Source organism: Mauremys reevesii, linkage group 8, assembly GCF_016161935.1.
Source record: "Mauremys reevesii isolate NIE-2019 linkage group 8, ASM1616193v1, whole genome shotgun sequence".
Classification (NCBI taxonomy): domain Eukaryota; kingdom Metazoa; phylum Chordata; order Testudines; family Geoemydidae; genus Mauremys; species Mauremys reevesii.
In genome coordinates, this window is record NC_052630.1 from 32,074,299 (window position 1) to 32,098,102 (window position 23,804).

Here is a 23,804-nt window from a genome sequence, read left to right on the forward strand (position 1 = left end):
CCTATTGCACTTGGCGTACAGTTGATTTATGGTGGGCAGGAGAATATGCAGCAGAGTTCCCTGCTGGTAGCGTCCCTGGTTAGAGGTGTTTCTACATCTATGTGCCTGCAACCAGAGGAGAATGCAAACAAGTTGTACAGAGAGAGCATTCCCTGCCCTTCTTCATGGGCTGTGTACCAATGGCAGATTCCCTAAGCAGAGCTCCCTGTATTGTGGGTTCCCTGGCTAAGTGTGGATGGAGTTCAGTCACCTGGTGTGGTGTGCCAGTGTTATAGGACATGGATCATGCTTAGGTGAGAAGGCTCTGCTGTGCTGCAGAAGCCTCTTATCTGGTGCACATTCTACTTCTGCAACTTCTGCCAGAATGCCATGGGCACTTGCATGCCCAGAGCAGAGGCCAGATTTCTAATGTCCCACTTTGCCTACTCGTAGCTTTGAATGTTTCCATGATTGTCAGAGAGCCACAATGTGCAAATCCATCAGAAACGTCTCTGGAGGCAGCGTGAGCAATGACATACCGGTAATTTCCACTAACTTGCCTGAAAGTACCAATCTAGCAAGTGGGGTCCAGAAACTAATTAGCCCCTAAGCCTATAATGGTACAGTGATGGGGACACAACTCTGGAGCTGGGCCACGAGGCAAAGTCATGTTAAAGATAATCAGGAGAGCGATGTACAGAAGTAGAAAAAGGAAATGCCTCAGGATGGTTCAAGCAGATCTGGAATTACATTGCCATTGAAAAGATGGCTGTCAGGCTGTGAAGCAGAGAGTGCTCTTTAAGATCTGTGTGACCCAAGGACCTTTTGAAGCCAACTGGCAGAGAGTTGCAGGGATCCCCTGGGTCTGGTATTTACATTCTAGTTCACCTAAGAGTGTTGTGTGAGGTGTCTGTTGAAAGCCTGTGTCACACTGCTCATCATAGCCTTTGCGCACTATATGTGCAGATAATATGTAAGGAGATAGGTACATATGTTCCAAAGGTCTCATAGTTAGAGGCAGGTCACCCAGAGGTAACATGCCTTAAGTCAGGTCCCACCAAACGGAACATGGGAGGCACTAATCTCCCTGGCTAACCTTTGTGTCTTGCAATAGAAGTCTATTTGTACACTGATTGTGGGGTCTTCAGGGAAAGAGATTAATAGGATGAGGGTGAACTGTGGGGGAGGGAAAGCCTGTTTACAGGTGAAGAACAAAGACCTGCTCTGTTATATCTAGGAGTGCAGAAAGAGGTCCTGACATCCTTCATCTGGGGCAGGGGAGACAAGCTGCCAGCAGGCTTGGTTTCATGAAAAGAGGATTTCAGCTGTCCTGGCTAAAAAACCCTGTGAGAAGGATTTGGGGTAAGTAGTCCCATATTAGGCAAGAGGGCATCTTTTAAAATTTAAGTTCTAGAAGGCATGTTATGATTTTATATGCAACCTTTTGTTTCCATTAATCCTCCTTGCTATCATTTGAATCTCTGTTCTTTGTTAAATACACACAGCCTTATTTTCACTATAAATCTATCTAAGTGCTGTGTGTTAAGCAGACCTGGAGTCTAGAGCTGTGGGGTACTGTTCCTTTGGGTGTTGTGTGTCTGGTAACTCTGTGAGTGTCCAGCGGAGCAGGGGCTGGACACTCCAGAGGGATGCTTGGAGGTCTCAGAGGTCGGAGCATATTTATTGCTAACCTGCGTGAAGGACAGCAGAGCCTACATACGCTGCATGTTGTCAAGGAGCTGACTGCTGGTTGGCACAGACCAGGCTTCCTCAAGCCAAGGGCAGGTGGTAGCGAGGTACCTCACAACTCTGGGTACCCCCAGGGAACATCACAACCCTAATATATCATTAGAGAAAGAGAGGAAGGCCTGGAATATTCTAGGTAATCTGTATTTGGTTTCCCCTTGCAGTGTACTCTCAAATGGGACTCGATTAGGCCCTCAGTTCCTCATAAATGGTACAAACCCCTCAAATCACACAAATAGCCACAAAATCAGCCAAACCAAACCTGAAAATAAACTCCGCATTTTGGGAGGCACTAGTAGCAAACATCACACAAAGCTGTTGCTCCATGAGAATGGGGCTATTCTCCAAAGCGTCTATGTCGTTAACTCACCTGTGCTGGAAGAGCCCCAAAGAGGGGCAGTATTTCACCTGTTAGACACTGAGGAGTTCATCATTTGTGGTGCTGCTTAGAATAAATGGACTGGCTCCAGTCTCATTTTTGCCACTGACTTTCTGTATGATCTTAGTTAAGCCATTTAGCTTCTTTTGTGCTAGAGTTTCCAGACCTGTGAAATGAGGGCACTAATAGTTACATTCCATTGTGAAGTGCTTTGATATTTTCAGATTAAAGGTTTCTATAAGGATAAAATATTTTTATCGTTCTATTTAAAATAATGTATCATTTCCTGTGTACCATGTATTTCATGCCCTTGCTGTAATAAATAAGACACACAAGTGTCTTCATACGCCTAGTCAACAGAGAGCTGTCTGCTTACATGTGCTTTCACACATTTTTTTTCAGCTAGCTCAGCAATCCAAATGCAAAATCCTGCAACCAGGGACATAGGGTTTATTTCTGACAATCTCCAAAGAGGTTTTTATCCATAAACCAATGAATGGATTACACTCATCTATAGATGACAGGTGTTTTTTCCATCTGCGACAGACATAATATGGAAAACCTCCATTTAATAAGTGATCCAAGAATAATTCAATACAAGTGAGTAATATAAATCAAGTAAAATGAAGAATGTTTAACTGTTTCAGGGAAGCATGTGCAAGAAGAGAGCTAAAGCCAATGGGTATTGCTTATACAATATTGTGAGGAGGAGAGAGTAGCATTTTGTGGCATGCATCTTCAGTGACAGATAAATCATACTTTATCTAACATTGTGGCCTGCAGTTCCTGAGAATTCAGCTGGCAATATATGCATCTGGCTTTCCCCTCACTGAGAAGCATGCTGTAAACCTGACTGCAAAATATTGGCCAGGGGTTAGAGATGGGTTTGAGCTTCAGATGTCACAGCAGATCTGATCTTCCCTGTGGTAAATCAAGTCCCACAAAAGGAAGGAGAGATCTTGGGGTGCTCCAGGGAGAGAAAGGGGAGCTCTCCCTCTATCATTAGCAAAGGAGGTGAAGCTGTCCTTCACTCTACTCCCCCACAATTTAAGCCCTGATTGATCATCCAGGGGGTTTGGTTTGGGCCCATATCTCCACAACAACAACAGTAAAAAGTTTTATCTTGTTATGTGTTTATCAATGTACTGCTGGTGCGAGGTACAGAAGTACAGTCCTGGAGACCAAAGAGGGCACAGGCACTGGCAGCACAAGGTTCTGCCTAAGTGTCTGAAGGATAGGGGCTCAGCAACCAGAAAAAGAGACAGAGAGAGCGAGAGAGAGAGACTGCCAGCAAAAGGATTGTGATGCAGAAACAGCTCCATTAGGAGCTGGCTGGTAACCACCAGTTCTCTTCATATGGGCTTCCAAATAGCTATACCAGGGTAACAACTTGCAGTAACTATTCACCTGGGCTGCACTGAAAGAGATGGTCTATAAGTCTGTGCTATACTATAGTTTTTGACAATAATAGAATCCCTCTGGATTTATACCGAGCAAATGAGCTCAGAATCTGGTCCATTGTGTTTCTGAGTCACACAGTATATTAGCAAAGCTCTTTGGATCCTGTAGTTTTCAGCCAAAGGTGGTTCATTCCTAATATTCTGGCACATAGGCTGGAGGGCTAAGCCAAGACAGAGTTTGGGCCATTATGCTAACCACACTAACTATGTAATAAAGAAATGACTAGGAAACCATTCTGGGATGACAGCCACAACAAGGCACATAGCTGACAAAAGCTATGTCAATGGAGAGCCCTGCATGAGCGTAGGTTTGGGTGAAGCAAAAAGTAGAGTTGCCAGGAGCCTGGATCTGGGAACCCCAACCAGAGGCAGAATCATACATGCAGATGTGCCAAGACAAATGGAGCAGTAGCCAATGTAAATCATGCTGCCATTGTAGGGGCCGTTCTCCCAGTCTTTACACAGGCAAAACTCACTCTGAAAACAAGAGGAGTTTGGCCTGAGTAAGAGCTTCAGGACTGGCCCCTTTGGGCTAGATTTTCTAAAGAGTTCAGGGCCTTATCCCATTGAGGCCAGAATTTCAGAAGTGTTCAGGGCATAACTTGCTGGCCTCTTATTTTGGTGCTGAAGTGGCAGAGCTTTTGACAATCTGGCCCTTGGTATGCAAAGCGGTATTTGCTATTTTGAGTTCAGTTATGTTGAAGAAAGGGCAGAATCCAGCCCTTCCTTACATGTCTGGTCCACTCCCCTGCCTCCAGATATGACACTGATAATGATGGGGCCACTAGAAGAGAGCAGATATCCTTCCTGCCTCAGGGCTAGTCTACACTATTACGCTACTGGTGTGGACAGCTTTTAGGTTGATGTAACTTGCATTACTTAAGGGGGTGGCTTTTTCACACCCCTGAGTGATGTAAGTTACACTGACTTAAGCAGTAGTGTAGACAAGCCCACAGGTCTGACCCTAATGTTGGGAACAGAGCTGATCTCCAATATTGCTGCATTTGTTTGGGACAAAGGCTGGAAATATCCAAACTTTTCATAGAACAAAGTTCAGAAAAGTTTCAATTTGGAAATGTCAAACTGTTTTGTGTTAGGGCAGGTTGTCATTAAACTCTGTGTCTGCCTAATCCACCACAGTGATCCAGGTTGTTCCAGGTTTCCTCGTGCCCCCATTTTCTCCTATGGGATCTGCTTCCTCTGCTAAACTACATCTCTCATGATACATTGCTGCCTATCCCCGTTGCTGAGCCACTGCCGTGCATCCTGGGAGGCCTGATACACCACAATGGCACAGGCAGAAGCAGAAATATATATTGACCTGACCTGAAAAGAAAGGTTTTGATTATCCCGATGGAAAATTCTTCTCAGATTGATCTCATCCTGCAGAAATTTAAATGTTGGTGAAACCCCATTTGAACTGTTTTGTTCAAAATTGTTCAACCAGTCCTCACAGGGACGTAGCATAAACTGCTTGCTAATGGCCAGATCCTATTTCCATTGAGCACATAGGTACTCAAGGGATCTGCTTGCATGAGTAGGCAGAGCAGGATCTGGCTCTGTGCTTTGTGCTGGAGTTTGATCCTGCAAATCCTAGAACAGGTGGATAGTCCTTGTTCATGTAAATACTCCCATTGACTTTCCTGGAACTACTTGAGTTAGTTAGGGGGCTGGTCCTACTCCCACTGAGTTCAATGAGAAGCTGAAACTGACTGCAATGAGTACAGAATGAGGATGTATGTGATATTAGGCTAGTTTTTATGGTTCATCCATTTGCGCTGTACTCACAGCTTTCTAACTTTCATTGACAGTTCCAGCCCCTCCTTCCCTCCTGCTCCCAAGCAGAGCCAGCTGGCCGTGGGAGAACTCATGCTGCCACTCACCTGTTGCTAGGAAACGGCAGTGCTTCCGGCTGTCCCATGAAAATAAATGCAACAGTGCAGCCAAGGTGACACACGTGAAAATTAACAGGTGTGATGTTTTCCATCGTCACAGCACTGAATATTAAAATATGGGAGAAGGCTCTGCACTGGGTGAAGGATACAGGCAAAACTCAACCTGACTTCTAGACACGTTACCTGCCTCTGGATTTGCTTAAATAGAGGAAGGGTGCGACCTGGAATTTTCCAAAGATGTCATTGGGAAGAAACATCAGAGGAAAGAAGTAACATGGAGGCAGGTTCATTTTGTATCTATGCACTTTAGCATGAGGTGTATTTATTTTAGAGACAATCATAGCATGAATATATATTTTTTCTGATTGTAATTCTTATATTATGCATTGGTTTATATAAATAGGGATTGATCCGTGTCTGTATATGCAGTATATTGTAGGGGTTTATAAAAAATCCTAGCACTGTGTGAACATATCACTGTTTAATGCTGCAATTCACCCCTGTGTAGATAGATGTCGCCTACCAAGACTCAAATCTCACTTGACTCCTCTAAATAGGGTTAAGTGAGACTTAAGCAGTGCCTTAGCTTTTGCAACAGCTCTGCGCAGTGGTGAATTTCACCATAAATGCAAAAATAATACAAGCCACTATAATAGGCATACAGATTATATAGTAAAGCCTTCAACAAAAAAGTTCAGATAATCTTTAATTCATTCTCCTCATGCATGTGCATCGTTGTATAGCGTTTAATTATATGCTCACACAAACAATACAAGGTTGTACAGAGCCCTGGGCCCTTCAAACCCTTGAAAAGAGTCTGAACCAAAAAAAACAGGAGTACTTGTGGCACCTTAAAGACTAACAAATTTATTTATTTATTTAGTCTTTAAGGTGCCACAAGTACTCCTGTTTTTTTTGCGGATACAGACTAACACGGCTGCTACTCTGAAACCTGAACCAAAAAAGGCATTTTAAGCCCAGCTTTCCTGGAGGGGACGGCCAGTGCCTGAAGCCAATGCAGCAGAGTAAGGATTCTAGCTCCTCTCATGTTGCTAACACTGCATTTCAGTGAACCAGGAGGAGAGGAATGCAGTGTCTGGACCGGAGGAGAAGGGGATAGAAGCAGAAAACAAAGAGGGAAGTGGAAGAAGCAAGAAGAGAGAGAACACAGTAGTAAAAGAAATCAAGAAAAATGGAAAGTAGCAAGGGCATGGACAGGAAACATGAGGCACCTGCAATCAAAGTTCCTTCTTCTCACTCCTCAACTCGAATCTCACATTTACCCCAGTTGTCAAGAACCTTAACCCCAAACTCCTTCTCTTTGGTCTGTAGGTCTCCCTCCATCATTCTTGTTAGTTACTATCTCAGCCAATCCGCTGCCAAATTCTTTATTCCTGTCACTTCATCTCTTGAGTTGACTCCTTCAGCCTTTTTCACATTCCTTGATTCCAGTGCTCCGGCCTTTAGCTCTTCCAAAATGTGTGATCCATCTCATCACCTGTACCTGGAAATAGGATCATCTGTGTGTCCCCCTTCCTCTCAGCAATCTTCACTGGCTTTCTGCTTGATTCAGTATCCTGTATGAAATCTTTTCCTTTAATCTTCAAGATCTGCCAGGATTTCCACACTGTCCCACACCCTTACCTCCATTCTGCAGCCCATTCCCTTCCAACTTCTGGAACATACCCTCTGGCTGCCTCTCAAAGGAGGATGGGAGAGTCTTTTCCCACATCCAGCTGAAGCCAAATAGTAAATGAGCTGGTACCCCATACCTGCTGCCTGTCATTTGCTATTAGAGTATGGCTTTGCTCAATCTGTGGCACTGGCATGGGACACTGTCCAGTAACTTAGTTACTCCATCTGATTGGACCTAGCTACTGTGATAAGCACATTTGTTGACCGAGTCCTCCTTTTCCTGCGGTCAGCCTGCTTCCATTCTGCCTTTATGTTGGCTGGCACTGTCCTTTTCAACTGCTCAAGAGCAAAATTATCGGGTGACCTATTGCACTTGGCGTACAGTTGATTTATGGTGGGCAGGAGAATATGCAGCAGAGTTCCCTGCTGGTAGCGTCCCTGGTTAGAGGTGTTTCTACATCTATGTGCCTGCAACCAGAGGAGAATGCAAACAAGTTGTACAGAGAGAGCATTCCCTGCCCTTCTTCATGGGCTGTGTACCAATGGCAGATTCCCTAAGCAGAGCTCCCTGTATTGTGGGTTCCTGGCTAAGTGTGGATGGAGTTCAGTCACCTGGTGTGGTGTGCCAGTGTTATAGGACATGGATCATGCTTAGGTGAGAAGGCTCTGCTGTGCTGCAGAAGCCTCTTATCTGGTGCACATTCTACTTCTGCAACTTCTGCCAGAATGCCATGGGCACTTGCATGCCCAGAGCAGAGGCCAGATTTCTAATGTCCCACTTTGCCTACTCGTAGCTTTGAATGTTTCCATGATTGTCAGAGAGCCACAATGTGCAAATCCATCAGAAACGTCTCTGGAGGCAGCGTGAGCAATGACATACCGGTAATTTCCACTAACTTGCCTGAAAGTACCAATCTAGCAAGTGGGGTCCAGAAACTAATTAGCCCCTAAGCCTATAATGGTACAGTGATGGGGACACAACTCTGGAGCTGGGCCACGAGGCAAAGTCATGTTAAAGATAATCAGGAGAGCGATGTACAGAAGTAGAAAAGGAAATGCCTCAGGATGGTTCAAGCAGATCTGGAATTACATTGCCATTGAAAAGATGGCTGTCAGGCTGTGAAGCAGAGAGTGCTCTTTAAGATCTGTGTGACCCAAGGACCTTTTGAAGCCAACTGGCAGAGAGTTGCAGGGATCCCCTGGGTCTGGTATTTACATTCTAGTTCACCTAAGAGTGTTGTGTGAGGTGTCTGTTGAAAGCCTGTGTCACACTGCTCATCATAGCCTTTGCGCACTATATGTGCAGATAATATGTAAGGAGATAGGTACATATGTTCCAAAGGTCTCATAGTTAGAGGCAGGTCACCCAGAGGTAACATGCCTTAAGTCAGGTCCCACCAAACGGAACATGGGAGGCACTAATCTCCCTGGCTAACCTTTGTGTCTTGCAATAGAAGTCTATTTGTACACTGATTGTGGGGTCTTCAGGGAAAGAGATTAATAGGATGAGGGTGAACTGTGGGGGAGGGAAAGCCTGTTTACAGGTGAAGAACAAAGACCTGCTCTGTTATATCTAGGAGTGCAGAAAGAGGTCCTGACATCCTTCATCTGGGGCAGGGGAGACAAGCTGCCAGCAGGCTTGGTTTCATGAAAAGAGGATTTCAGCTGTCCTGGCTAAAAAACCCTGTGAGAAGGATTTGGGGTAAGTAGTCCCATATTAGGCAAGAGGGCATCTTTTAAAATTTAAGTTCTAGAAGGCATGTTATGATTTTATATGCAACCTTTTGTTTCCATTAATCCTCCTTGCTATCATTTGAATCTCTGTTCTTTGTTAAATACACACAGCCTTATTTTCACTATAAATCTATCTAAGTGCTGTGTGTTAAGCAGACCTGGAGTCTAGAGCTGTGGGGTACTGTTCCTTTGGGTGTTGTGTGTCTGGTAACTCTGTGAGTGTCCAGCGGAGCAGGGGCTGGACACTCCAGAGGGATGCTTGGAGGTCTCAGAGGTCGGAGCATATTTATTGCTAACCTGCGTGAAGGACAGCAGAGCCTACATACGCTGCATGTTGTCAAGGAGCTGACTGCTGGTTGGCACAGACCAGGCTTCCTCAAGCCAAGGGCAGGTGGTAGCGAGGTACCTCACAACTCTGGGTACCCCCAGGGAACATCACAACCCTAATATATCATTAGAGAAAGAGAGGAAGGCCTGGAATATTCTAGGTAATCTGTATTTGGTTTCCCTTGCAGTGTACTCTCAAATGGGACTCGATTAGGCCCTCAGTTCCTCATAAATGGTACAAACCCTCAAATCACACAAATAGCCACAAAATCAGCCAAACCAAACCTGAAAATAAACTCCGCATTTTGGGAGGCACTAGTAGCAAACATCACACAAAGCTGTTGCTCCATGAGAATGGGGCTATTCTCCAAAGCGCCTATGTCGTTAACTCACCTGTGCTGGAAGAGCCCCAAAGAGGGGCAGTATTTCACCTGTTAGACACTGAGGAGTTCATCATTTGTGGTGCTGCTTAGAATAAATGGACTGGCTCCAGTCTCATTTTTGCCACTGACTTTCTGTATGATCTTAGTTAAGCCATTTAGCTTCTTTTGTGCTAGAGTTTCCAGACCTGTGAAATGAGGGCACTAATAGTTACATTCCATTGTGAAGTGCTTTGATATTTTCAGATTAAAGGTTTCTATAAGGATAAAATATTTTTATCGTTCTATTTAAAATAATGTATCATTTCCTGTGTACCATGTATTTCATGCCCTTGCTGTAATAAATAAGACACACAAGTGTCTTCATACGCCTAGTCAACAGAGAGCTGTCTGCTTACATGTGCTTTCACACATTTTTTTTCAGCTAGCTCAGCAATCCAAATGCAAAATCCTGCAACCAGGGACATAGGGTTTATTTCTGACAATCTCCAAAGAGGTTTTTATCCATAAACCAATGAATGGATTACACTCATCTATAGATGACAGGTGTTTTTTCCATCTGCGACAGACATAATATGGAAAACCTCCATTTAATAAGTGATCCAAGAATAATTCAATACAAGTGAGTAATATAAATCAAGTAAAATGAAGAATGTTTAACTGTTTCAGGGAAGCATGTGCAAGAAGAGAGCTAAAGCCAATGGGTATTGCTTATACAATATTGTGAGGAGGAGAGAGTAGCATTTTGTGGCATGCATCTTCAGTGACAGATAAATCATACTTTATCTAACATTGTGGCCTGCAGTTCCTGAGAATTCAGCTGGCAATATATGCATCTGGCTTTCCCCTCACTGAGAAGCATGCTGTAAACCTGACTGCAAAATATTGGCCAGGGGTTAGAGATGGGTTTGAGCTTCAGATGTCACAGCAGATCTGATCTTCCCTGTGGTAAATCAAGTCCCACAAAAGGAAGGAGAGATCTTGGGGTGCTCCAGGGAGAGAAAGGGGAGCTCTCCCTCTATCATTAGCAAAGGAGGTGAAGCTGTCCTTCACTCTACTCCCCCACAATTTAAGCCCTGATTGATCATCCAGGGGGTTTGGTTTGGGCCCATATCTCCACAACAACAACAGTAAAAAGTTTTATCTTGTTATGTGTTTATCAATGTACTGCTGGTGCGAGGTACAGAAGTACAGTCCTGGAGACCAAAGAGGGCACAGGCACTGGCAGCACAAGGTTCTGCCTAAGTGTCTGAAGGATAGGGGCTCAGCAACCAGAAAAAGAGACAGAGAGAGCGAGAGAGAGAGACTGCCAGCAAAAGGATTGTGATGCAGAAACAGCTCCATTAGGAGCTGGCTGGTAACCACCAGTTCTCTTCATATGGGCTTCCAAATAGCTATACCAGGGTAACAACTTGCAGTAACTATTCACCTGGGCTGCACTGAAAGAGATGGTCTATAAGTCTGTGCTATACTATAGTTTTTGACAATAATAGAATCCCTCTGGATTTATACCGAGCAAATGAGCTCAGAATCTGGTCCATTGTGTTTCTGAGTCACACAGTATATTAGCAAAGCTCTTTGGATCCTGTAGTTTTCAGCCAAAGGTGGTTCATTCCTAATATTCTGGCACATAGGCTGGAGGGCTAAGCCAAGACAGAGTTTGGGCCATTATGCTAACCACACTAACTATGTAATAAAGAAATGACTAGGAAACCATTCTGGGATGACAGCCACAACAAGGCACATAGCTGACAAAAGCTATGTCAATGGAGAGCCCTGCATGAGCGTAGGTTTGGGTGAAGCAAAAAGTAGAGTTGCCAGGAGCCTGGATCTGGGAACCCCAACCAGAGGCAGAATCATACATGCAGATGTGCCAAGACAAATGGAGCAGTAGCCAATGTAAATCATGCTGCCATTGTAGGGGCCGTTCTCCCAGTCTTTACACAGGCAAAACTCACTCTGAAAACAAGAGGAGTTTGGCCTGAGTAAGAGCTTCAGGACTGGCCCCTTTGGGCTAGATTTTCTAAAGAGTTCAGGGCCTTATCCCATTGAGGCCAGAATTTCAGAAGTGTTCAGGGCATAACTTGCTGGCCTCTTATTTTGGTGCTGAAGTGGCAGAGCTTTTGACAATCTGGCCCTTGGTATGCAAAGCGGTATTTGCTATTTTGAGTTCAGTTATGTTGAAGAAAGGGCAGAATCCAGCCCTTCCTTACATGTCTGGTCCACTCCCCTGCCTCCAGATATGACACTGATAATGATGGGGCCACTAGAAGAGAGCAGATATCCTTCCTGCCTCAGGGCTAGTCTACACTATTACGCTACTGGTGTGGACAGCTTTTAGGTTGATGTAACTTGCATTACTTAAGAGGGTGGCTTTTTCACACCCCTGAGTGATGTAAGTTACACTGACTTAAGCAGTAGTGTAGACAAGCCCACAGGTCTGACCCTAATGTTGGGAACAGAGCTGATCTCCAATATTGCTGCATTTGTTTGGGACAAAGGCTGGAAATATCCAAACTTTTCATAGAACAAAGTTCAGAAAAGTTTCAATTTGGAAATGTCAAACTGTTTTGTGTTAGGGCAGGTTGTCATTAAACTCTGTGTCTGCCTAATCCACCACAGTGATCCAGGTTGTTCCAGGTTTCCTCGTGCCCCCATTTTCTCCTATGGGATCTGCTTCCTCTGCTAAACTACATCTCTCATGATACATTGCTGCCTATCCCGTTGCTGAGCCACTGCCGTGCATCCTGGGAGGCCTGATACACCACAATGGCACAGGCAGAAGCAGAAATATATATTGACCTGACCTGAAAAGAAAGGTTTTGATTATCCCGATGGAAAATTCTTCTCAGATTGATCTCATCCTGCAGAAATTTAAATGTTGGTGAAACCCCATTTGAACTGTTTTGTTCAAAATTGTTCAACCAGTCCTCACAGGGACGTAGCATAAACTGCTTGCTAATGGCCAGATCCTATTTCCATTGAGCACATAGGTACTCAAGGGATCTGCTTGCATGAGTAGGCAGAGCAGGATCTGGCTCTGTGCTTTGTGCTGGAGTTTGATCCTGCAAATCCTAGAACAGGTGGATAGTCCTTGTTCATGTAAATACTCCCATTGACTTTCCTGGAACTACTTGAGTTAGTTAGGGGGCTGGTCCTACTCCCACTGAGTTCAATGAGAAGCTGAAACTGACTGCAATGAGTACAGAATGAGGATGTATGTGATATTAGGCTAGTTTTTATGGTTCATCCATTTGCGCTGTACTCACAGCTTTCTAACTTTCATTGACAGTTCCAGCCCCTCCTTCCCTCCTGCTCCCAAGCAGAGCCAGCTGGCCGTGGGAGAACTCATGCTGCCACTCACCTGTTGCTAGGAAACGGCAGTGCTTCCGGCTGTCCCATGAAAATAAATGCAACAGTGCAGCCAAGGTGACACACGTGAAAATTAACAGGTGTGATGTTTTCCATCGTCACAGCACTGAATATTAAAATATGGGAGAAGGCTCTGCACTGGGTGAAGGATACAGGCAAAACTCAACCTGACTTCTAGACACGTTACCTGCCTCTGGATTTGCTTAAATAGAGGAAGGGTGCGACCTGGAATTTTCCAAAGATGTCATTGGGAAGAAACATCAGAGGAAAGAAGTAACATGGAGGCAGGTTCATTTTGTATCTATGCACTTTAGCATGAGGTGTATTTATTTTAGAGACAATCATAGCATGAATATATATTTTTTCTGATTGTAATTCTTATATTATGCATTGGTTTATATAAATAGGGATTGATCCGTGTCTGTATATGCAGTATATTGTAGGGGTTTATAAAAAATCCTAGCACTGTGTGAACATATCACTGTTTAATGCTGCAATTCACCCCTGTGTAGATAGATGTCGCCTACCAAGACTCAAATCTCACTTGACTCCTCTAAATAGGGTTAAGTGAGCCTTAAGCAGTGCCTTAGCTTTTGCAACGGCTCTGCGCAGTGGTGAATTTCACCATAAATGCAAAAATAATACAAGCCACTATAATAGGCATACAGATTATATAGTAAAGCCTTCAACAAAAAAGTTCAGATAATCTTTAATTCATTCTCCTCATGCATGTGCATCGTTGTATAGCGTTTAATTATATGCTCACACAAACAATACAAGGTTGTACAGAGCCCTGGGCCCTTCAAACCCTTGAAAAGAGTCTGAACCAAAAAAGGCATTTTAAGCCCAGCTTTCCTGGAGGGGACGGCCAGTGCCTGAAGCCAATGCAGCAGAGTAAGGATTCTAGCTCCTCTCATGCTGCTAACACTGCATTTCAGTGAACCAGGAGGAGAGGAATGCAGTGTCTGGACCGGAGGAGAAGGGAATAGAAGCAGAAAACAAAGAGGGAAGTGGAAGAAGCAAGAAGAGAGAGAACACAGTAGTAAAAGAAATCAAGAAAAATGGAAAGTAGCAAAGGCATGGACAGGAAACATGAGGCACCTGCAATCAAAGTTCCTTCTTCTCACTCCTCAACTCGAATCTCACATTTACCCCAGTTGTCAAGAACCTTAACCCCAAACTCCTTCTCTTTGGTCTGTAGGTCTCCCTCCATCATTCTTGTTAGTTACTATCTCAGCCAATCCGCTGCCAAATTCTTTATTCCTGTCACTTCATCTCTTGAGTTGACTCCTTCAGCCTTTTTCACATTCCTTGATTCCAGTGCTCCGGCCTTTAGCTCTTCCAAAATGTGTGATCCATCTCATCACCTGTACCTGGAAATAGGATCATCTGTGTGTCCCCCTTCCTCTCAGCAATCTTCACTGGCTTTCTGCTTGATTCAGTATCCTGTATGAAATCTTTTCCTTTAATCTTCAAGATCTGCCAGGATTTCCACACTGTCCCACACCCTTACCTCCATTCTGCAGCCCATTCCCTTCCAACTTCTGGAACATACCCTCTGGCTGCCTCTCAAAGGAGGATGGGAGAGTCTTTTCCCACATCGCTGCTGTCCTTTTGGAAGAACTTCTCTGGCCCTGGTTCAGCAAAGCACTCCAGCACATGCTTAAGTTTAAGAACTTTCTAAAGTCTCATTGAAGTCAATTTGATTTGAACATGTGCTTAAGTGTTTTCCTGAACTGGGGTCTCTGGACTCCTTTTCACTTCTCATCCCAAGAGCCATCTCTTTTCCTAGGCCTATAGATTCATAGATGCCAAGGCCAGAAGGGACCATTGTTATAATCTTTTCTGACCTCCTATACAGCACAGGCCACAGAACTCCTCCAAAATAAATCCTAGAGCAGATCTTTTAGCAAATCATCCCATCTTGATTTTAAAATGGTCAGTGATGGGAGAATCCACCATGACCCTTGGTAAATTGTTCCTGTGGTTGGTTACTGTCACGGTTAAAAACTTGCACCTTATTTACAATTTGAATGCGTTTAGCTTCAACTGTCAGCCATTGGATCGTGTTCCACCTTACTCCACTAGATTGTGACAATCCCATCACAAAATATTTGTTCCTTATGTAGGTACGTATAGCCTGTCATCAAGTCATCCTTAACCATCTCTTTGTTAAGCTAAATAGTCTGAGCTCCTTGAGTCTATCATTATATGGCATGTTTTTTAATCCTTCAGTCATTCTTGTGGCTCTTCTCTGAACCCTCTCTAACTAATGTCTTTCTAAAAACAATCAAATACCCTTCCCAGCGTCTTCCAAGTTCCATTGTGCTTAGATATTTCCAATGAATTTGGTCACGGGACCTCTTTCCATCCTGCCCCACCACATTTACAATCTTGCCAGGATGATAGATTGCATCTTACTTCCTTGCAACTATAGACTCCAATTGCTATGAGGCCTTCTGTGATATTTCTGTAGGGACATCAAGAAAGCCTTTACATTTTATTATCAGGGGCTCAGAACACAGGGGAGAAAGAAATAGCACTGGAGAAGGCTCACATTCTTTTCTTAGTGAGCTCCTTAAACTCATTTTTGTCCTCGTCAGTTCACTGAAGGGCTTTGCATTAAACAGTTTGCTAAGAAAATTTGGCCCAACGATGCATGTGGACTTTACAAAAGGGACTCTGACATTACATGAACCTTTCTATCCAGCGATCAAAGTGTTTTCTATTGTTTATATTACAGTAGTATTTAGAGTCTCCAAGCAGGATCTGGGCCACATTGTGCTAAGTACTGTACAGACACAAAGTAAGAGACAGTCTCCTGCACTAAATAGCTTCCAATCTAAATAGGTAAATGATCAGCTTCCAATCTAAATAGGTAAATGATCAGGAGCAGAAACAGAGAGGTGAAGTGACCTGTTCAAGGCCATGTAGCAAGTTAGTGGCATGTCCAGAAATAGAATCCAATTTAGCTGGGTCACAGGCCAGCGCCTGGTTAACTGGACCACATGCGTTTAGTTTCTAGCTGTGGTTCCCACTCCAAAGGTCCCACCGTTGTGAACAATGAGCATCAGAGCATCTGAAAAATAAAACACATCTTTTATCTGTTGGCTTTGATCAGTTCTAGTTTTGTTTCTGTATTGTGAGCAAAAAAATCGGAGGGAATTTCTGCAATATTTCAATGATCATCTTGCTTCAGGGAAAACCTACTCTATTCCTAGGGATGTTTATATGTAACTAGGGAGCTCCTAACTCTTGGAAGGTGAGTATTGTATTGTATTTGTGTGTGTTCTTATATTTATACCATTCAGTCAGTAAGGAGAGTAAAGGTAATTGTAACCAGTAAAGCAGTATACAATAGCTATTAAAATAGGGTAATTACATAATTAGCACAGTAGTGGTAATTCACCCAGCATGAGCAACAATAAAACCAGGCCCATGTTTTCCTTGGTCGGATTCTAGCAGGAACCCTAACTAGGCCTCAGGAATGGTTACTTCAGTTGAAACACACACGAAAAACTTAAAAGCCGTCATAAAACTGAAAAAGGAGGCACAAAAACCACAGGGAAGCCAAACACTTTCAAAGAAACAATAGTAAATTAGGTGTTAAAGATATAAAAGCCTGTTCCCTAACAATTTAATTAGGTAGCATGTCTGTTACAGACATTATGCTGCTAGTTTTGAAACATATGGTAGGGCCTCACAGTTCTAAATTCACACCAGCCCCCAAGAGAGGAATTTGTTATCAAGGGCTGATATTTTTGCTGTATAGGAAAGTGTAATGGTAATCAAGTGAAAATGGGAGGTAGCACAAGAAATTATTTTTTCTTTGCAACTTTGCTTTACATTTTTTTTTACAGTAATTAAAGTCCAGTTTGAAGAACATGCATGGTCTTAATTAGCGCCTGCTTTGATTGCTTTGGAGCTCATTCCCTTTAAGAAAGAACAGAACAACAAAACTCCCAGTGAATGTATTTGAATTTTACAAACTCAAGATAAATTTGCCTCCAACATCTGTCCTGGATGCCAAATCACTCTTTAACGGCCAAAGACCCGTTGGATGCACAGCTCAGATGGTGCATGTGTGGTGTGTAGCACTTGTGCTCTGGTGTTCTGAAGGCAGGGCCATCCAGAGGGGGGGCAAGTGGGGCAATTTGCCCCAGGCCCCGCAAGGGCCCCCACGAGAGTTTTTCGGGGCCCCTGGAGCAGGGTCTGTCACACTCCGGGGGCCCCGGAAAACTCTCGCAGGGCCCGGGCCCCCGGAGCTTCTTCCACTCTGGGTCTTCGGTGGCAATTCGGCAGCGGGGGGTCCTTCCACCCCGGGACCCACTGCCAAAGTGCCCCAAAGACCCATGGCAAATCAGTCACCTGGCTGCACGTTTTTGCATTGCAGTAGTGCTGTGGTTGAGGAAACACATGTTGCAGTGTTATGTCTGCCTTCTCCACAGCAGTGTCACCCATGCTAGGAAAGAGGTCACTGTTCCTAGTTAGTGGCTGGTCCACAGAAGTGTTTCATGGGTCTGTTCCAGCTGATGGGCAATGGACATTGCCTATAGGCTCTAGTGGTGGTGGCTCTTGGTGTTAGGGCAGAAGGTCCCCTCTTCAAAGCCTGCTGCTGACTCAAGCAAGGTCACTGACAGAAGAACTAGTAAGGGGAAGATGCTCCCATGCATGGGAGGAAACGGTGCTCCTGATAAGCTGCCCACCGATAATTTAAAACATGGTGTTAGCAGAGGGCACCAATCCACATCGACCATATGAGCAGGACCCATGTCAGGTGCTCAGGTACCACAGTGATGGATGCATTAGAAGGATCAGACTAGAAACACAGCTGTGAGGCACAGAGATGAGAATTAAAGACTCTAAGGCATTTCTTGCTCTGGTGTCCTGTCCAAAATTCCCTCCCAAAGTCACCAGAATGATCCTTCTTCTCTCAAAGCAGCTGGCTGCAGCTCTTGCCCCAGAGCACAAAGGTGGCCGCATTTGCATAGTGTTGCAAGTGTGCAGTTTGGTAAGTGCTTTGGCGTGGAATCTGCTTCCTCACACTTTTTAAAAAAGCATTTTGTTGTTTTTGCAGGGCTGGAAACACAAGCCCAGCCAGCTCAGTGCTATGTCAGACCTTATACTTATACTCAAGTCAACATGAGCAGAGACAGCTGCAAAACTACAAACTAACAATACACAGCAATAGGAATAATTTAAACACTCTAATGAATGAAGCCTAACACCACCTGTGAGGTGTTTAATTATATGTTTCCATGCAGTATATTTTTCAGCCACTAGATGTCTCTCTGTGCTGTGCAGCATTCCAGGCAGGATTTGGTTGCTGGTAAACGAAGGAGACAAAGCTGGGACTCAAGCTGAGTGGAAGCCTGTTTGTTTATATCTATAGAGATAGCTGTTTCCTTTATTAAATATGTCCTATATATGATGACAATGCAGGTAAGTATTATTCCTATATCTACAGATGGAGAAAATAAGGCTAAAAAGAGAAGTGACTTGTTCAAGGTCACACATAAGTCCAGGGAAGAGGAAGGAATAGCTCTTCCTAAATCTAGACTCTCACAGTCTCCTTTAGGTACAAGACCATCCTTAAAAAACATATTTTCTATGAGGTTTTGGAAAAAGTACTTTTTGGTGGAACAGTAAGCGTCCAACACATGTTACCGTCTTATTCTAGATGAACCTTGATTGTCACTCTCAGGCTTTGAAATTTTGCTAGGGTGAGATGAGAAAAACAAACAACTCAAACCATGCAAAGAGAAGGCTATATATTTTTGTTCTGCTTTCCAAGCTCTTCTGGCATAAACAGCAAGTTCCCCCATCATAATTCATCCTCTTTTCCAGCTCATTCACTTGCAGCCACAGCTATTTGTGACATCATCCCACATCTATTGCTCTGGGAGTTACAAATCGCTACCGCTCCTTCAGCCCCAAGTGCCAAGGTGGGGGCGGGTGTCGGCATGAGAAGGGGCAGAATATGAGATAAACACATAACAAACAGAGCTGCCATCTTCTAAAAGAAATCCCATGCCAGCCTTCTCAGTATTGCCTATAACCATAATCACTGTACTTGTGGAATGAGCTATGAACAGAGAGCTAGATCATAGTGTAGACATAGCCTTGGGCTATGCAAGGGCATATAGGGCTCTGGGACTGACAAAGGGTAAAGGGAACCTTTCCCTGATGTGCTGTGAACATCAGGGCAAGATCTGTCCATGCTCCACAGCTCCCAGGAGATGTAGTCCAAGGGCTAGGGTGCACGTGTAATGCCACCACCCTGAACGCTGCATGATGGGGGTAACACCTGCCAGCTGGCAGTGCATACTGCTCCTTTTCAGAGCAGTAGTGGGGTGGGTGCTAGTCCCAGCTGGTGGATTCTTGCCCTGGCCAGCAGTATTCCTGGTGCACATGGGAGAACATGCTGGAGTCCCTGTTCCCCCTTGCAGAGCCAGATGGGGCAGGATATGTCCCACAGAATGATTGGCCTTCACAGGCAAGTACAGAATGTCATCAATGTTTTGTCACAGAGTGAAGGCTACCGATAGAAAAGTACGCTGGGCCAAATTTACCTCTTGGTTTTGTGTGTGTGTGTGTGTGTGTGTGTGTGTGTGTGTGTGTGTGTGTGTGTGTGTGTGTGTGTAAATCCAGAGGAATGCCACTAAATCAAAGAAGTCACTTTGAATTTACACTGGGGTAACTGAGAACAGGGTTTGGCCCATTGGCTTCAAAGTGTATCTATGGTCAGAGAAGTGAATTGTGAAAAAATGGCAACTTCTTACTCAGCTAAACTGTTCCCTGATTGGTCCTTACTTCAGTGACCAACGTTAGAGCCAGTGGAGCTGTGCAGGAGTGAGCTGGGCTCCATTCTGCTTCACTCACCAACAGCACATGGTCAGCTAAGTTCCCACTGCAGAATCTTCTAACTTAACCCCTGATTTAGGGGGCTTGTTTCCTGGATGGCCAACTTGAGACCTTAAGGGCCCGAACTTTAGACTGCTCAGCTCTGGGGATGTGGCTGCTCAGCACCATGGGTGTAATTATAAGGGAGGATGGAGACAACACTATGCTTCTCCCCAGCCCCTAAATTTTCAACTCCCACTTGAAGGGAAGTGAAGGAGGGAGCAGCAAGGGGGCTGAGGCTTCTTAGTACAGCTCAGGACTCTCCCCATTCCAGCTTGGCTAGCATTTACCCCATTTTTTCAGTGCCTCTGAACAGAGGCCAGAGCTTTCTAAGGTCATGAACCAAAACCAGGGGCAGCTGCTTTGGAAAATGTTATCCTGACTTGCCAAGGGCCTGGGGAAGTCCGTGGTAAAACTGAGAAGAGACCTCAGGAAGAATCCCGGGTCCATTTGCTCACTAAGCCTTCTTTCTAGCAATCATGCTTAGTCCTCAAGCAACTAAAAGGTGTACGTTAGATGAGCCTTTGTTTGCGCATTTCTGAGCCTTTTTTGGGCTGGTGGTAATGCAGAGTATACTGAGAGTTAAAAGGTGTTTTGCTCTTCTGCACAAAGTTGATGCACTGTGTCTATATCGCTTGCCTAGTATGTAGGATTATAACAGAGTTTAACTTTTTGTGGTAATTACATATGCCAGGTTTTCTCTGACTGTTCACATCTGAAGCCAAATTTGCTGCCGATATTTATATTTTCAGCCATTCCATTCTGGATGGGTCTTCATCGTCTCTCTACTCCCAAAGAGGAGGCTTTACAGGCTGTCTTTCTCCTCTTTACCTTTGGTCTTCCCCTTTTTAGCTTTGCACCTCAATTGTGATCTGTCAATCTGCTGCATGTAGATAAAGTTGTTTCTGTCTCACTAATCTGTCAGTATCTCTTTCCATTACTCCAATCACCAACGTGTTGGCTGTCAGGAGGCTTAGTCCATCTTGTTTAACAGAACAAAAGTTTGTTATATTACATGGATCTCTACTATTGGGCCACGGCACAAGCATGTCCCGTTCATCTGTCTAGTTAATCCACAGTATCTATCAGTATCATCTGTGCACCTGGCTAGGCCAGATAAACCTTCAAATTCTGCACAATAGCATACGTAGCGTCAACCTGGGCTAGACACCCCAAGTACATAGCCAAGGGGTTCAGGTGCATTTGTACTCAGGGCAGCCAACCTGGGCCCCGCTGCTGTTGCCTGTGCCAATGTGGCTGCACTACTATTTTTAGTGTGCTAGCTCAGCTGAGCGCTAGTGTGAATATGTTTGTGTGAGCCGGGGGTCACATCACTAATTCCTAGTGTAGACGTAGTCTTGAAGGAAGGCCAGGAAAGCTGCCCTATGGCATATGTACTGTAGGTACAACTGCACATGGACAATGTAGAAGAAAAAATGTCTCCGTAACTGAGATAATTTTGGCATCAGGAAACAGAAGCAGAGTAAGTGCTGAGGGTTTAAGATCTCATCGTGGCAACTGACCTCTCCTCCACTTCTCTCCATCCTGGAGTCTGACCGATGTCTCTGACACCCTGTTCCACTGTCATATATGGCCATGTGTTCTCTATCTTACTGCAGTGCCACCTGACCACCAGCTAAATAGGTGGGAACTAAAACACCTGAGATGGGTAAAATCTAGCAAAGGGTGGACGGATTCTAGCAATCAAGAAGGCAGGTTGAGTAGGTGAGGCATTGCTCCAGGTGATAGTTGTGTCACTTCCGTTCTCCAGATTGCTCTGCGAAACCATTCCAAACAAAATGGGAGGGATCAGTAGAGCTAAGATTCAGATAGAATTGGGTAGGGACAGAATCCCCCATCCTTTCCTCACCCGGAGCAGTTCCTCCTTCCATGCTCAGCCCGAATAGAACTAGCTATTCTCACTCAGAGTAAAGTTGGAGGGATCTGGCCCTGAACATCAGGAGTGAAAAAGCACCATCATTTGAAATGGTGTGTGTGTGTAAGGGGGGAGGAGGGGCAGGGCCACTTAATTTTGCTGGGTCATAACCTGGGCTCAGCTTCATTTGACGCCAACTACAAGTCAGAAGGAGTTTTCCTGACTAAGAGCCTCACATTGGGCCCACTATAACTAGTCTTCCCGGAAAAATAGCATAAACTATTTCAAACAGCATCTGATTTTATTTAAGATATTATTTATGCTTATAAGGTACATTTTCCTTGCAAGAGGGACAGGCTACATCAAAGCCATGATGAGTCATTGAGTTACAAAGAGGGACAGTTTGCCAGTTGTCTTCTTTCAGAGCAGTGCTAGGCCTGGGAATCAGATTCACCTTGCATATTCACAAAGGCAGTGATTTCAATGGAAGCTTTGCCTGGAGAAGGACTAAGTAAAAACTAGAGCCGGCTAAGAACCAAAATTTCTGTTCCATTTACCACCCTCTATTGGATGGGCCTCTGCTGAAGGAGAAAATGTCAATGATGAAGACTAATAGGGTAATAAAATTACTATTAATCCTAATTTTTTTTTCAGATATAGCCAATGCACAAGCTTTCAGTGCATTTTAACTATCTGGGAAGTTTAGAGAGTCTGTGTTGTTCTACCATATTGGACAAAACAGAAGTCTGATATCAGGTGCTAAATTTCATAAATTGCCTATTTTTAAAATCAATTTCAACTCATAACAATTTACATGTAAGTGCTCAAAAATTTCACTCTATACTTATGGAGCAAGAGCTGTAATTGGAGAGAGGACACACTCTCTTTTTCATACACAACCAGGAGGCTGCATCCCTCCTGTAAGTGCAAAACTCAGCTCAACATTAACTCCAGAATGAAGTTCTGAGTGGCCCTGGTTTGCTGTGTAGAGACAACTCTGAAGTTCTAGGTGGCCACAGATTCCATACAAACTTAATGCACTGGGCTGCTCAGCCCTGTCATGTGTATGTATTATATATCGGGCCTATTAGATGACACGAGCTCTAGTCTTGCAAATTTACCAATACCCCTTTATAGCTATGTTTATGGTTGGCATTGCTGCATAGGATGTTTACAGCAGCAGCAAGGGCAGCTTTTCTTTTTGTTCTTTTTTGTGTGAATTTAAATAAAGTTGGCTAGAGATACAGACAAACAAACCCAAACCAAAAGTGTTAGAAACTACACTAACCATGTTGTTTTGTAGAATCCAGATTAATTTAGCTGCTGTTGCTACCATGACAGTTTGTGTTTATGTGTGAACTATTTCATGTCCCATCCTGTCAGCTGGCACCAATGCACTCTGCAAATACAATGAGATGTCAGTAGCTACATGCTGATCTGCAGCACAACCCCTTCGAGGGCACTAAAGTGAGGGAGTAATCATGGAGCTCACTGTGAGGGCTCTATTTATTTTCTGTTACTGACTTTGGCAGCGGCAGTGTGACGAGCACTGTTTGCAGATGTCCTGTGTTTCACGGAGAAAAATGAACACAAATCACTGCCCTATTTTACAACAAAATCCTATTGTTTTCCAAGGCTGACTGATCTTTGTGCAGCCCCGATAAGTAGGACTGAGATGCTTAATCTTCTGGTTTGACACTATCAGGTCTTTTGTTGTTCACCCCCTATAATGATGTGATGACCGCTACTGGACTCAGTCCAGTCATGGTCTCTTGTAGGCCTAGACCAACAGGTCTTGAAGGAGGTGGTGGTAGGGTATAGATCACTTGTTTATCCAAATGAAAACCATTGCATGATGCTATATCTTCTGTGCTTATTAAAGAGCAGACTGTAGGATCACAGAGTATTGTGAATAGTTAGGATGCTGCTAGAAGCAAACTCAAGCGGGAAGAACGAAACGATTGGCATCTTTGGACATGCTGGTAGCGGTGTGATGTCCCAATCAATCCGATGGGGCTCTTGTCTCTAGGAGGGTCTGGGGTTATGATCCTTTTATGAAAAGCGTCACTTTTCTGGGGCTCCCAATTCCCCTTCCATTTCTAGAATACTGGGACATTT